Raw genomic sequence first — 14,177 nt, 5'->3', positions numbered from 1 at the left:
CTCTGCTCCTAGTCTTTACCCCTGTTCATACAAGTCATACCAAGTCACCTAGCTTATCACGTGCCTGCATGCCTCAATGATTTCCTCTATAAAATGTATGTCTCATTTAACCTCAAGAAAATAAGATGCAAATGCATGCACGATTTCAGGACATTTGCATAATATATGTAAACTATGGCATCTGTCAATTTACTTGTTAATGTAAATGCTAATATTAATGTATTTCAGTTTAGCATCAAAATCGCAAACTCTTTGAAGTGAGGACTGTGGCAGAGTGAAGCATCAAATGGCCAAATCTTGTCTGAAAACAGGACCTAAACGGTTTTGATTAACTTTTTGTCAGGGTTCCACCCTGCTGGCACAGCATTTCACTTCACTTTCTGCTTCCCAAATTAATGACTGGTACCGATACTGTCCAACTCCACAGCAATAGCGTTGTTAGGAGAGGTGGAGTCATTTTGGTCAACACAGAATTACCCCTGAAGCCACCAGTCACTGCTTGCATTCAGTGTGCATCCCCAAGCATACCTTTCTGATGAAATCCTGCCCAACATGCTACCTACTTCCCCTTCAATGACAGGTGCTACTGAGGAGGGAACTTTTGCACCTTCTCAAGGTATCTTCATATCCTCAGCTCAAGCCAGGGCATCCTCCAGGATTAGTTGGTAGTTGGGATTAATATCACAGTATTTGAGAATATTGAGAATATTCTCTCTCTCAAGAGAACTCAACTAGTTTACCTCAGTATTAAATACTCCAGCCCCTTCATAAAGAGATTTTTTAAAAGAATAAACATTTCTAGCTTCTGTAATGGAAATTTCTAAAGGTATCTAAGCATCTAAGCACTACTGGCTTTCGATGAGATGGGTTTTGGTTTAATAAATTTCTTGTGTGCTTCTAAAAATCCTTCCCTATGTGATGCAAAGCATTAACTGTTTATTTCTTCCCAACATGCAGTGCTGATGGCTCACATCTGGGGGTGCCTGGGGTGCTCTAGGTCCAGGATGTTTAGTAGGGTGGCTTGAACGGAGCCAGGCAAGTGCTAAGTGATTGAGACTCTGGACTCAGGGCTCATCCCTTGAGACTATGGTGGCAGAAAAACTGGCCCTGCCCTCTGTGGCAGAAACTATTCTATTCCCTCAAAAAACCAATGTAGAAACATGCCCACGACCTGTGTTTGAACACCAGTCAAAGTTCTGCCTTATTCTACCACTGCAAAACAATACTCTACATGGAGAGACAACAGAGTTTCCAAGCGAGGGAAGAACCTTCCCTTTCTCCTTTCCAGGAAGTTTTCCCTTGGGAGCTGGGGAAATAGAGAAGGAAGAAACCAATTCCCTCTTTTCTGCTTCAATGTGGGTCTACACACCAGCCTTGAAGGAGTGGTGAGCGCACGGTGTAAGTCACTTAGCATTCCAGCCCGCTGCCGAAGGGCAAGCGCTTACCCAGAGCTTAACCTTGCAGCTGGCAGGCCTCGGTGTCTTGCCTCCTCAGCAGGGATAACTAATCAAAGAGCCACAGAGACAGGTCCAAAGCGTCATGCTTCTCCAGTTTTAATCGAATGCCTCAGATAAGAAAGCGGCCATGAAGCCCTTACTCCCTGCATGTAAAATGAGGAAGGTCAGCAGGAACAGAAAAATGGGTTGCCACTGCAGCACAGAGAGAACCCTGAAGTGTCTTGAGGAGGAAGAACATCTGAACAGTTAGTTCCTAAGCAATGTGAAGCTGCAAAGATAGGAGAAGTGGCTAGTTCATTACAACTAGCTCTTTTTCGTTCCAAATAGGATGCTTTTACCTGTATCTTAGCACAGCAATGTTCAGCTTCCAGAGCTGAAAAAGAAGTATCTGTGTGCAGGAAAGGACCAGAACCTGTGGAAGTGCCTTCATTACATGGAAAAGTCCTTACATGTGAAAGGCCTAAGAGAAACCCTAAAATTGTTTGCTTCAATAAGTAAAGAACATCAGATAATCTTCCCCAGGTATGGGAAATACCCCTTTGCAGATGCCTTTTCTGTAACTACAATCCTATTCCCTTGTTCAAATGTCAAAAAGACACATTGAATAGCTGTTTTCACTGATATAATCTTGGCTTCCTGGTGGGCCACACAAATCATCTATGAGGGCAAACAAACCCAGCAGCGCTCATGTGAACAAAGACAGAGATGTTTCAAGAAGAGTATCCAGGGCCTGTGTGCTCAAAACCTCCAGACTCCTGCCTTTGCTGTACATATGTACTGGAAGGAGTTCTGTCCTCCCTCTGGCATGGCTGAATGTCTACTTGAAAGACCTGACACCTGAGCAGTTTGGTGCAGGGACAAGGTGAACAAAATGAAAGCTGTTCCCCTTTGTCTTTAGGCCCTGTGGGTCTAGGGAAAGATGAGCCTGCTGCTTCACTCCAGGGAAGGGGAGGTGAGCGAGTACAGGGGCTAGAGTAGAATGGCCTTTGGCTGAATTTCTAGCATAGCACATTGCCACAGCCCTGGTTCCAGAGTCTGAGACATTATGCTTGAAAATCTGAATGTTCAAGGCATTCGCCAAGCGTCTACTTTAACTCTGTTCCACTTTATGTGTCCGCCAGTAACAAACACAGAGCTAGTGCACAATGGTCATGGGTGGAAGATACCATATTCTTCGTAAGGAAGCAACTGGAATCTTCAAGGTACTGGAGCAAAGTAAGGTAAACAATACCCATTAGCTGTTTGTAATTACTTCTTTGCTCTCATAAATCACTGAAGGACACAAAGCCATCTCCCATAAAGGAGCGAGGGCCCCTTTTCTTAACATGCAGTGGCAGGAGGTCACAAGGGCAAAAGGATGGGGCTAGCAAACAGAACAAGTGGGAGGAATGGTAAATAACCAGATACTCACTGGAGGAACAGTCTAGATTTGTAACTAATAATGATAAAATCTTCATAAGGCAGAGGAAGTCTCTTCTTCCCTGTAGGAGTCAAAAAGCAATCACAGATAGTGCATGGCATAGGGATTGGCAACAGGAAGAGACAGGCTAACTCAGACTCACAGAGGCCAAGAAGATGCTTCACAATTTGGTCTTTTTTATGCTAACAGGACTCTCCCTCTATTTTTTCCACCAAGAGGTAATGTTCCCATGGATCTGCTTTCACACCTGTATCTGGGGCTCCAAATTCAAGAACCCACCAGTCTAGTTGGTCTATACCACCATTGCCTCCAGGTCCTCCTTGTCTACTTCACCCAAGTCTATATTGACTTGAGCACAAGACAAGACTTTTATCCAGGATTCTTTTTCTGCACACTGCTAGAGGTGCGGCCTAGGCTGATATCGAGACTTTACCGATTTTCAGTCAGTGCTGAACACAATTTATTTAACAGCTTATTTTAAGCTATATGATACGCTATTTGCCTCTTCCTTTCCAGCCTACAGTGTAGAAGACACCCAGACAAAAAGGACGGGAGCAACAGAGAAGGTCCCCTGCTAGCTGGTGGGGCAGTGTTTTAATGATTCTGTGAGAGATGGGAGCGTGAGGAAGGGGAGCTGAAATTCAATACGCAGGAGATCTGATTCTCACAGGGACAGGGAATACCTTCAAGGCAATATGAACAGAGCAACCTACCAACTTTCCTTGACCATTCCAGAAACCAGCATGTCCTGTCTTCCAAGGAAGAAGGATCCACAGCACGTGCTGAGGAACCACCATAATCCACAGCAGGGTGGGGTGAGTGCTAGCGCCTCCTCAAAGGCTCCAGCACCTGGAGTCAGAGCCCCCCAAGGAGAAAAAGAGCACTGACTCCTCACCACCTTCAGGGGAGCAGAGAATCACAGCCATCATTTCTAAGAGGCTCTGGAATGCTGAGATGACATACTGTTTTGTCTGGAATTGGAAGAGGCAGACTGCTTCCTTTAATAAACCTGGGGGAGGAGTAAATTTTTTTTAAGGAATGAAGAATGGCAGCAATATATCCTGTAAAAGGACACTACCTTGTTCTCTTATGCAGAAAGAAATGTGAAGAGCCCCTAGTTTAACTCCTGTGCTTCACATTACAAAAAAAAAGCAGAATTTTTTCAGTCCTTCATTAATGTCTTACCTCCTTCATACCTGTCTCCCACTACTGATACCTCAACTACTCAACAATCATAAACCAAGAAGAAAAAAATAATGATGAATGCAACATTCAAAAGCAATTCATGGCCATTTTCAATTTGCCTTTTAGTCTTTTGAGTCCTTGGGATTCATTCCGTTCTTACTTTTAAGGTTTTCTTCCCAGCAATCAGAGATAAAAAATATCTTTTCATATAAAATGAGTTGTGTTTTTTCCTTTTTTCATTTACATAATCACAAGATACCAGTTAGCAAGATTGAATACCAAGATTGAAGAAAAACATTATGTATTGTGAAACTCACAGTAAAAGCCATGACTGTAGTATCCCTCTCTCACACACCACTGGTTCTCTCTTCCTTCTTTTCCCTCAGTAACTAAACAAAAACACCCTTTGCACAGCTTTTATTCTTGATCATTTTATTTTGGTGGTTTTCATGCTACATAAAAATTAGTTTTTATATCAAAAAATTATTCACAATATTTCCAAAATAGTTCAAGTTTTTTTTTTCTTTTTGTGTTTTTTAAATATTTTTAATGTATTTTTATTTCTTTTCTTTTTTTTACTGCAGCTAGGGTTACAAAACATCCCATTTCCTCTCGCCACCACCAATTCACTGTCGGTTCCCTTTTACATTTGCATATGTAAAAAAAAAAAAGAAAAATAACAAAACTTTTTATATCATTTACTTGAGAAATAAAAAGTCATTTGGCACTCATGTCTCTGTGGCTCTGATTTTCACCAGTGAAGTGGCTGGAGGTGGGCGCGTGTGTGTGTGTGTGTGAGCATGTGCACACACATATGCATGCATAAAGGGTATGAAGAGGAGGCAAAATTTAGGCAAAGATGGTCTCAGAAGCGGATAGGATATATCTGCTGTATTCAACAGCCTGATGGGTGGCCAGGTTCACCGCAAGGTACCAACAGCTCAAGAGAAGAGGAGGTAGCAGTGTTGGGCAGTAGAAGACTTAGACTAGAGGTGAGTATTTCTTTTTCTTTTGGTTGATAGACTGAGCTTATCAAAGGTGCTCTCCAAAGTAAATGTACATTAGTTAGAAAGCAAATACAGCTGAAGTTGACCTGTGCCAGGTCTAGAGACGCTACCTGCCCCAACCCTAGTAGACACAACAGTCCTCCACTACTGTCCTCAGCCACTTCCAAGTGCCAAAGGATGAAGGTGCTGGGTTTTCCCTTAGGTGTCATGATATCAAGAGCTGGCCAGCTGCCCATGCACCTCCTTTAATTCCTACTTCATGGTCTGTGAGACTCTGCTCAGCCTTGAATGACGTTGTCCAAGTCGAGAGTCATTCCTACCCACTTGTAAATAGGTCAGGAGAGGCAAAGCTGAACACCTCTGGCCCATTCAGGGTCATTCATTAATCCCTGTTGCAGACCTACATGCCTGACTCCTGCTCCAGTGTGGGAAGTACTGTGGAGGGGCCAGTGAACCATCTTCCCCTTCCTGCCCTCCAGCCTGACCCACAACCCACACATACTAGAGGATGATCTGCTGTGGATGACCATTCCCTTTGGGTCAGGCCCCTCTGCTACAGGGTTCTTGTCCCAAGAAGGGCCATGGAAATTGCCAATTCCATCCTCACCTGGAAAATCTTGCATGGCTTCGAAAGGGCAGGACCCAAGGGTCAGACAGGCTGCCTGCCTTGCAGCAGCCTTTGGTGCAATGGCCAAAGCTCACTGAAGAAATGTTTTAATGGTTTTTCAAGGAAAAAAAGAGAAAAATTTTAAAAGGAAGGAAAGAGAGGGAGTACAAAACAAACCCCCACAACTATAACAAAAACCTCCAAAGCCCACTTGTGCAACAATTGAGTATTTTGTCTTCTGTGACTCCACAGGGAAGTCAGTGAAAAGCTACTTCCCGAAAGGCTGCTGCCTCCACTATATACCAGCCCTCACCTCCAATTACAGATGGTGCTTTGGTCACTGGCAAAGAGACGTTTCAAGATAGCCCTGCCATTCAGGAAAAACATGTACAAAGGAAAGACTCCAAATACAGCTGAACCATACAAACAATAACCGCACAGAACTGAGGTCTCGGAAAGTTGTATTGCTGAAAACACCTCCCTGCGCCCACTAAAAGGACTGTGTAAACAAACAAACAAGCATACATACAAAATAAATCAACAGCTAAACAATAAACCTTCCCCCCCCACCCCAACCATGTTAGAAATTTTGAAAATGCAAAGCTAAAAAGAGCAGTTTGCTGTGTTTCTGACCACAGGTGAGAGACAGCCTGCTCCAAAGATAGGAAAAGCAACCAGACAGGCAAAGAGGCCTCCAAAGCTAGCAGCTTTCTGTGCTAACCTCCACACTGACTGCTGCCCAGTGGGAAGGTCATTTCCTACAGCACCTCTTGAAGGCTCCAGCTTGCTAGGAGCTTTTAGGTGTATAGCATGTTGATAATAGCAATAATATCTAAAATACACACACGCACGTGTACAAGCATTCACACACATATATCTTCTCTTTCATAAAAGACAAACCTGGCAGAGCACAGGATACAATTTGATGGAGAAGAAAGAGCAGCTGGACATGGAAGAAAGCAGAGGAGGTGGACGGATGTGGTCTGATAGAATGAGTCATTGGAGACCACAGATTATTCTCACATTTCATATATATAAAGAAAAAGAAACATCAAAGAGGCCCAGTGACACCAGCACTAAAGGGCTGGTTAAGCAAACTTAGGATAGGCTAAATGATGAGAGCCCCTAAATGTTGCTCCTTCCTTGTCTGACTAATCATGGCATCTCTTCATTGGGTCCTGATTGTCTTTTCTGGCTGCTGACAGAGGACAGCAGTGTCATGTCCAGCAGTTTGGCCAGTTAAAGTGCTGTGCCGCTTGGCACTGTAGGGCCCTCCCAGCAGGTCATCCTCTCTGGTGCTACAAGTGTTGTGATCTCTCCTGGAAACGAATGGGATGGAGAATGGCTGCGGAAAGTTCACTCCTTCCCATTCTCCCCTTTCCCTGCCCCCTCTGAAGAAATGGAATCCCTCCAGAGTGTGGGATTTGCAAGCTCCCTACTCAGCTCCAAGGAGCAACAGTGATGTTCTTCCAAGTAGTGGGATGGGAGACCAATTCACCTCAGCTCAGCTTTTTTCTGTGTCTATCTGACACAAGAGCAAGAAAGGACAGGCTAGTGTTTTCTTTCAAGTGGAATTTCAGTGCTTGCATTGCCCTAGGAGGCAGCAAAATGAATAGCAAGGGAGTCTCTTGTTACAGTCACAGATCAGATTGACCAGATCTCTCCCAAAAGACCTTACCAGTCAGTGTGTGATTGTCTTCCTGCTCCACCTACCAGTTAAGGCCAAAGTAGGTAATGAGTGTGGCACAATGGTTTGGAAATGTGGCACAATGGATGAAGCACAGAAGTGAATGAACACATGGAATGGGTTTCTGGTTCTATAGTCAAACCCTCTACAGGAGTCTGCATCCCAGCCTCATCGCTGATTCAGAGCTGGTCCCCTGGAATCCAAAGAAAGCAGCCGTGCCAGGGTGTACCAGGAGGGAACAAGAGGGTTGCCAAGTTACCTGCAGGTACCCACCATCTGGCTTTCGCAGCGTACAGCTCCCATCACCTTTGTCTCAGCTCAAACACATGCGTACAAACACCTAAGCACACGCACAGTGGCACCACACATACAAATGTGTGCAGGCTGCATAAATACAAATACCAATATGAACCCACCCCTGCCCTCCACAAGTAGACACGTGCAAGAAATACAGACAAGTAGGAACAAGCATGCAACACACACATGGTGATCCCAAGCAAAGGGAACCCCTGTAAGCTATGTTCAAGCATGGTAGGTTCCTGGGAGATGAATCCTGGCAAAATGCACTGCAGAAAGAGGCCCACACAAGGAAGAGAATCCAAAAAAGCCATTCCAGGCATCTAAACCCCTAAGTAGCTATTCCAAAAGCTCCTTGAATTTCACAGGAGTTTCGCTGCCTGTCAAGATGGATCTGGCTACAAGGCCTGGAAGGAAAGCAGAGGGAGAAAGTACAAAGCTTGAATCTTATCCCCTTGACTGATTTTTGTCTGTTCAGGGACAGGTATAACCTTTTTCCAGTTGACAGGGGACTTAGCAGCCAGTGCCCAAGGGCCTAGAGAGAAGTCTCATGTGATGGATCTGGACACCCTGCAAATGTTGCCATGATGCTGTACTTTTGGCACATTGAATAAGCAAAGGAAACACAGCAAAGGGCCGGGTGATGTTCAGAGAAGTAACTCACTATTTGGCCCTAAATTAATCTATGGGATGTGTTCCCAAGAAGATACCTACCTGCATCATTGCAGTCTGATGCACTAGACCACACTAACAGTGTAGTGTACTGAATGGGCCAGCATTTCCAACTCCACTTGTGTTTAGAGTTCTGCCAGGAGTTACTCAAATGTACAAACATACACTTCCTCCCAGACTTAGAGGTATTTGTAGCCATGTATTCACAGGTACACAGACCTCCGTGGACCATGCTGGGACAGCTATGCCAACATCATAGCAAGGGTACATCAGAAGCCCGACTATCCTCCTCACACCTGTGAGCAGAGATCCATTCTCAGGTGGCTGTGGTGGTTTCTCTCACCCAGAAATCAGAAACACAGGCCTGCAATGGAATGGCAGGTTGAGCAAGAGTTAGCTGCAGCTGGGAGAAGACTGCTCCTCTGAATAACCTCTGGCCATGCTGACCCTTTGCATTGCTCCCTGCACTGCCCATATGCTTTCATACAACTACACTACACACATGGAGAGACTGACTGGCCCTTTCTCAGACCGTGGCCAGCAGACCCTTGTGTCTTCAGGGATAAGTAGCCAGTGCCAGGAACATTGAGGATAGTGAATTGATGGATGTTCATTAAGGAACAAGGCAAATTGTCAAAAAGGGAAGGAAGGAGATGTCTTGGCATCTGCCTAGAGCCCCTACCAGTCTCACATTGGCTGTCTCTATGCTTATTCACCATCCTATCACTCTCCTTACTGCTATGACATCAGACCACAAAGCCTAGCAGATAATGCCAAGTACCAGCTCATACTGACTTGTCAGACAGAAAGGGACCAAATACTACCGGGCATTCACTCCCAGGTCTACAACACAGAAGTACTTCATGTAGGTCTTTAAAAGCCTCTAGGCAATAAAGGAAGTGCCCTGTGCTTTTAAAAGATAGCATACTTCTCTCCAGCAGCCTTGCTGAATTCACATAGAGTAAAAGCAAAGAAACTGTACTGATCCTGATATGGGTCAACCTGGAGTGGATAAAAACTGTATCTGCCCCTGCTATAAATTTACCAGTCAGCCATCAAGGACAGAAATTATGTTCTTTCTCTGGGCTTTCTCAGAAAATACAATTTCACTGCTCCCTTGCACAGGCAAATTTGCCATACTGATAATTTCTTACCTCTTGAGTGTGCGAGAGCAGAACACCACCTCAGTGAACAAGACAGAGGAGTCAAAACCAGCTACAAAATATCATCTTCTAAAAATCTGGTCATAGCTAGAATTTCCCAGGAGAGGAGAAGTGGAGGCCTGTCCTTCACTCATCAGCGTTGCACAGGCCGATGAAGACAACAGAGCAACAAGACAGTAATAAGAGAAGGAGAGTGGGCAAACAGCCAACATAAGTAATTCTGAGGGAAGCGACATAGAGATGAAATTGAAGAATCAGTGTAAGATGGGAAAGTAGGTAAGAGGCCAGGAAGATGAAGCAGTAAGCTGAAAATGAGGTTCTGCTAAGAGGAAGGACAAAGAGCAGAGGAAATAAAGTGGTCAAGAATGGCACAGAGGGTCTGAGACCATGCCACCTCCCCTTTCACTGGTACTGGAAAGGCCGCAAAAAGAGCGAGAAGGAAGAGTTGGCCAGGAGATGAAGGCCCATAGGGAGATCCCTGTAATCCACAGTAACAAATGTACTCTGCTGACATCCCAGGGAGAAGACAATGGGGACTAGGGAAGAGGAAGTAATCAAAGAGCAAAGCACATAGAGAAGGAAACAGCCCTGTGCCTCACACAAACAGTCCCTAGCAATCAACACAGCTTTTATTACAGGAAATTATTAACACCCTCTGCTACCCACCACCCCTTACCAATCCCAAACCTCCCCTCTCTGGGGACCCTTTCTTGGCACACACATATAACATCCAGATAAACTTTCCGAACCAGCAAAAGCAACCACTGAAACAACTTCAAACACCACAGACCAATAAAACCACAATTTAGAAGTTAACTTTCCCAACCCCCCCCATGCCATTATTTAATAAGGAAATACTGTACAGATATAAAACCCACCCTTTTCCCAACCTGAATATAATTGCTTGAGCTAGTTTCTGTACATATATACACACGTATTTACACAGTAATGCTGCAGTCAAGAAAGCAGATGATGTAAAAGTCACAAAGTGAATACATAAATTAAATAACTACCAGCAGAACATTAGGAAAGGTCACGCTGTTCCTACTTGGCTAAAATGTGTTGCGGGACAGAGTCATTAAGTGTACTGCAATGTACTCTGTGTCGTGTGTGTGTGTGTGTGTGTGTGTACATACAGGCACGCAAACCTCACAGCTTCCTGCTGTCTCAGGTTTGTTCATGTATGTCTCACTTCCCCAGTATGTCTCGTATGTGTGTGCGTGCCCAGAGGAACCCCTGTTCCACAGCATGGAATTATTTTCTGACCTGTTGGAGTGTATACCAGTGCTTGCTGTGAACCTTTAATGGCAGGAAGCCAGCAGGTTAAGAGATCTGTAACTACTAACACATCACAGAGATCCTCCTTTAACCTCAGCACTCAGGGGACTGTACCCTTGACATTGGCAGACACAAATCCTGCTCTCTGCAATATGGTTTCACTGTCTTTTTCTATACACAAGTAAGTTTATGCTGTGTCAGTTTTGTTGTCAGCAATGGCAGAAGGGTGCCAGAATTCACTCAAATGGCATGGCTAGGAGAGGAATTTGGGGATGCTCAAGAAACAGAGAAAAACTCAAAGCCAATTGCAAAGTGGTTTTCATTGTTGCTGTTCTAGTGGCAGACACCCAGGTTTGTCTGCAGTCAGCCCCAGGGAGGTCCAGAGGGCCCGTGATGAAGATGAAGCAATAGTACTCATATTGCCAGTGAGACACTCGGCACCCCAGTTTGCCTTTGATGGGGGAGGAGAGAGGAAGCCACAGGGAAGTGTAGGTGAATGCAGCGAGGGTCTATGGCTTGGAAATCTATTTGGCTGCAAATTGAAAATAAGCCCTTGTGGGGACGACAATCAGGTCCCACTAGTTACTATCTCAATGTGCCCTGCAGCATCCAGCAGCATGGTAGGTGTGTTCCAGGAGGACACGCCAGGTGTGTTCAGCAGCAGGGAAGCACTTATGGGAAAGAGTGGGTGCAGATGGGGATCGTGGCTTGGAGTCTGTCCCCATTCATTGCCAGCAATTTGGTTCCTTTCTCGCACACAGCTCCCAGGGGCTCCTGTGGTGACCCAGGCATATGCCACAGAGAGGAAGCATAACTGGACCCTACCCTTTGCCAGCTTGGATTGAGAAGAAAGGGTGAAGTTTAATTCTTCAGAGCAAGGGCACAGAGGGTCAGCACAAAGTCCTTTCATCAACGCTCCTGATCTTTATCCCCTTCCATTTTCCCTTTCTTTTAGGCAGCCAAAAATGCGTGGGGAAGTGCAACCTCCCACCCTTCTCCATGAGAAGGGCTCATCAAAGGTTGCTTGACTGGAGTGGAGGATGTGTGAAAGCCCTAAGTCTGATCATTGGCTGTGTTCCCAGGCTTGCTTCCATCTGTTGATAAGCAATGGAGGTGGGAGGATATGCTGCATTTGATAGAAAGCTCTATAGCAAAGACTTGCCTATGAAGATCCCTGAGGTATCTCTGATCACTCTAACCTCTCACCACCATCATATTCATTCTTTATCTCCCCCTCCCTCTTTTGCTGGCAATTTTGCTGTGAGCAACAACCTGATCTGAATGTACAAAGGGGCATTATTCAAGCTGGATGCTAGTGTCTTCTTCAAGCGAGGCACTCCACATCAGCAGGCACTGCTGAAGAAGAGACCCACCCTGGCAACTTATAACCCCTCCCTCAAATCCTTCACGACATCACAAGGGAACCTTCCTCCCCACATATGCTGGAAATTGAAGTATCAATTTCCTACAGGCAAAGTTCATGCTTTGATATTGCTGAACATTTTGAACCCACTGGGGTTCTCACCTGGAGAGTTCTGACAATGCATGCTGGATTTCAGAGAGAATGGGATTTTTGTTGTTGTTGTTGTTGAGGTGGGAATGGTGTGCTTCATTGTCTCAACTGACAACAAGTTCTGACTGCAGCTTTTCTTGCCTACTTAGGATGTGACACGGCAAGGTCTGATACTGCCCTCACTGGGAGGTATGATGGGAGACAGAGAACTACTACACCAGCCTGTGTTGTGTTGCACTACAGTAAAATGCTGGTGTGAATACTCCAACAAGGTTTATGATGTGGAGATCCATGGCTGCAAGTTCTACCTGCCAGTTGCTTTCCACTGTGTATGGCACATTTCTGGTATTTTTTTAATATTTCCTCCATCTCCTTCACAGACATCCTCTTTCAGCTGAGTACATACACTCCAGTACCACTTCAGAAGAACATGGCTCAGGAAAATACCTCTCAGAGAGCCATGCCTGGGGCTAGAAGTGAGGAGGTAAATGTCAGAAACATTGCCAAAGGTGCCTAATCTTTCCTGGGAGGCTGTCTGCAAATATTCAGTAGAGGTCACCAACTGTAGAGGACACAATGGTTTTTGCTCAGTATTCTTGTGTGCAGAAAACTTCAGAGAGAGGAAATGTTCCCAGCCACTGCCCCAGAAAATACTGGTGTTTCTACAGCAGAGAGAGAGAAATGGTAAGGTAGGGAATGCGGAGTTTTGTCAGGCTCTGTTATGAAATCCCATTCTTTTCTGGACAGGTAATAAACAGCACATGGGTGGTTTTCTAGTATAGACAACACCTGCTGCTAATATTACCTGTTTGATTCACTTGAATACTTACAATGAAAATACACCAAATCTAAAATTCTAAATATATAATCAGAGTTTAATAACATCATTGATTTATTTTCTGGATTATGAATTACACCCTCCCCCCTCCCACCCCTTCCCCTTCATCTCTGTCCCAAAACTTGTTGACCTGTCAGAACTAAAATAAACAAAGCAACCAGAAAAGATCACTTATAGGAGAAAGGATTAACCTGATGGACACGTGGCCTAATATATTATGGGAGAAGGCAAAATACCAGACTCCTGTGGTTAGACCAGTGGTTCAGTCCAGAATTTCCAGTTCTTCTTTTCTGGTTGCCCTAGAGCATTTATTTGAGTGGTTTGTGGCACAGTTAATATTTGCAGAGCACTCAGAGTGTTAACAGTGCTACAACAGTAAGAATACTAGATAATGATTTTGGCAAACTATCATTTGCCAATCAGTGGAACAAGGGACAGACCAGTTCGGAGAAAATACGAACCAACTTTCAACCCGGAACACAAAAATCAGAACCTTTAAGAAGAGATTTGAAAAAAGTTCCATTAACTTCTTTTTGGTTTGTTTTCAGCTTAATTTCCCTGCAGAGCCACCCTCCAGGTTTCCTCGTTCCAGGTGGGGAGGGACGGAAAAGTACCGAGATAACCGCCAAAGAGATTAGCTGCCCTCGTCAGCTGTCAAGCTCCCCAACCCCAAGCCCTTAGGAAATACCAGAAATTATCACAAGCTTTCCCAGGTCCAAGATTTCTAAACCAAAGTAGCATTGGAGAAGTCTCTTAATGTCAAAGTGATGGTCCAACCTGAGTGGCCAACTTGATGGTTCACCCCACCACTATCAAGACAGTGTAGTGCCTTGAGGCCCAAACTCCACAGAGAGATGCTGGTACAGAGAGTTTATATGCAAAAAGGAATTGGGGGTGTTCCCATCAAAACATGAAACCCTGCTGGCAAGGCTTGAAGTGACGTTCCGGCGTCTTCCATTCATGAAGATAAAGGTGACAGGGCAATACAGGGGGCCTTGGGGGAACACAACACACATGGGTTTCTCTCTCTCTCTCTTTTTTTTTTTCCTCATT

Source organism: Coloeus monedula, assembly GCF_965178545.1.
Source record: "Coloeus monedula genome assembly, chromosome: 4".
Lineage (NCBI taxonomy): Eukaryota > Metazoa > Chordata > Aves > Passeriformes > Corvidae > Coloeus > Coloeus monedula.
This window is presented reverse-complemented; position numbering follows the sequence as displayed.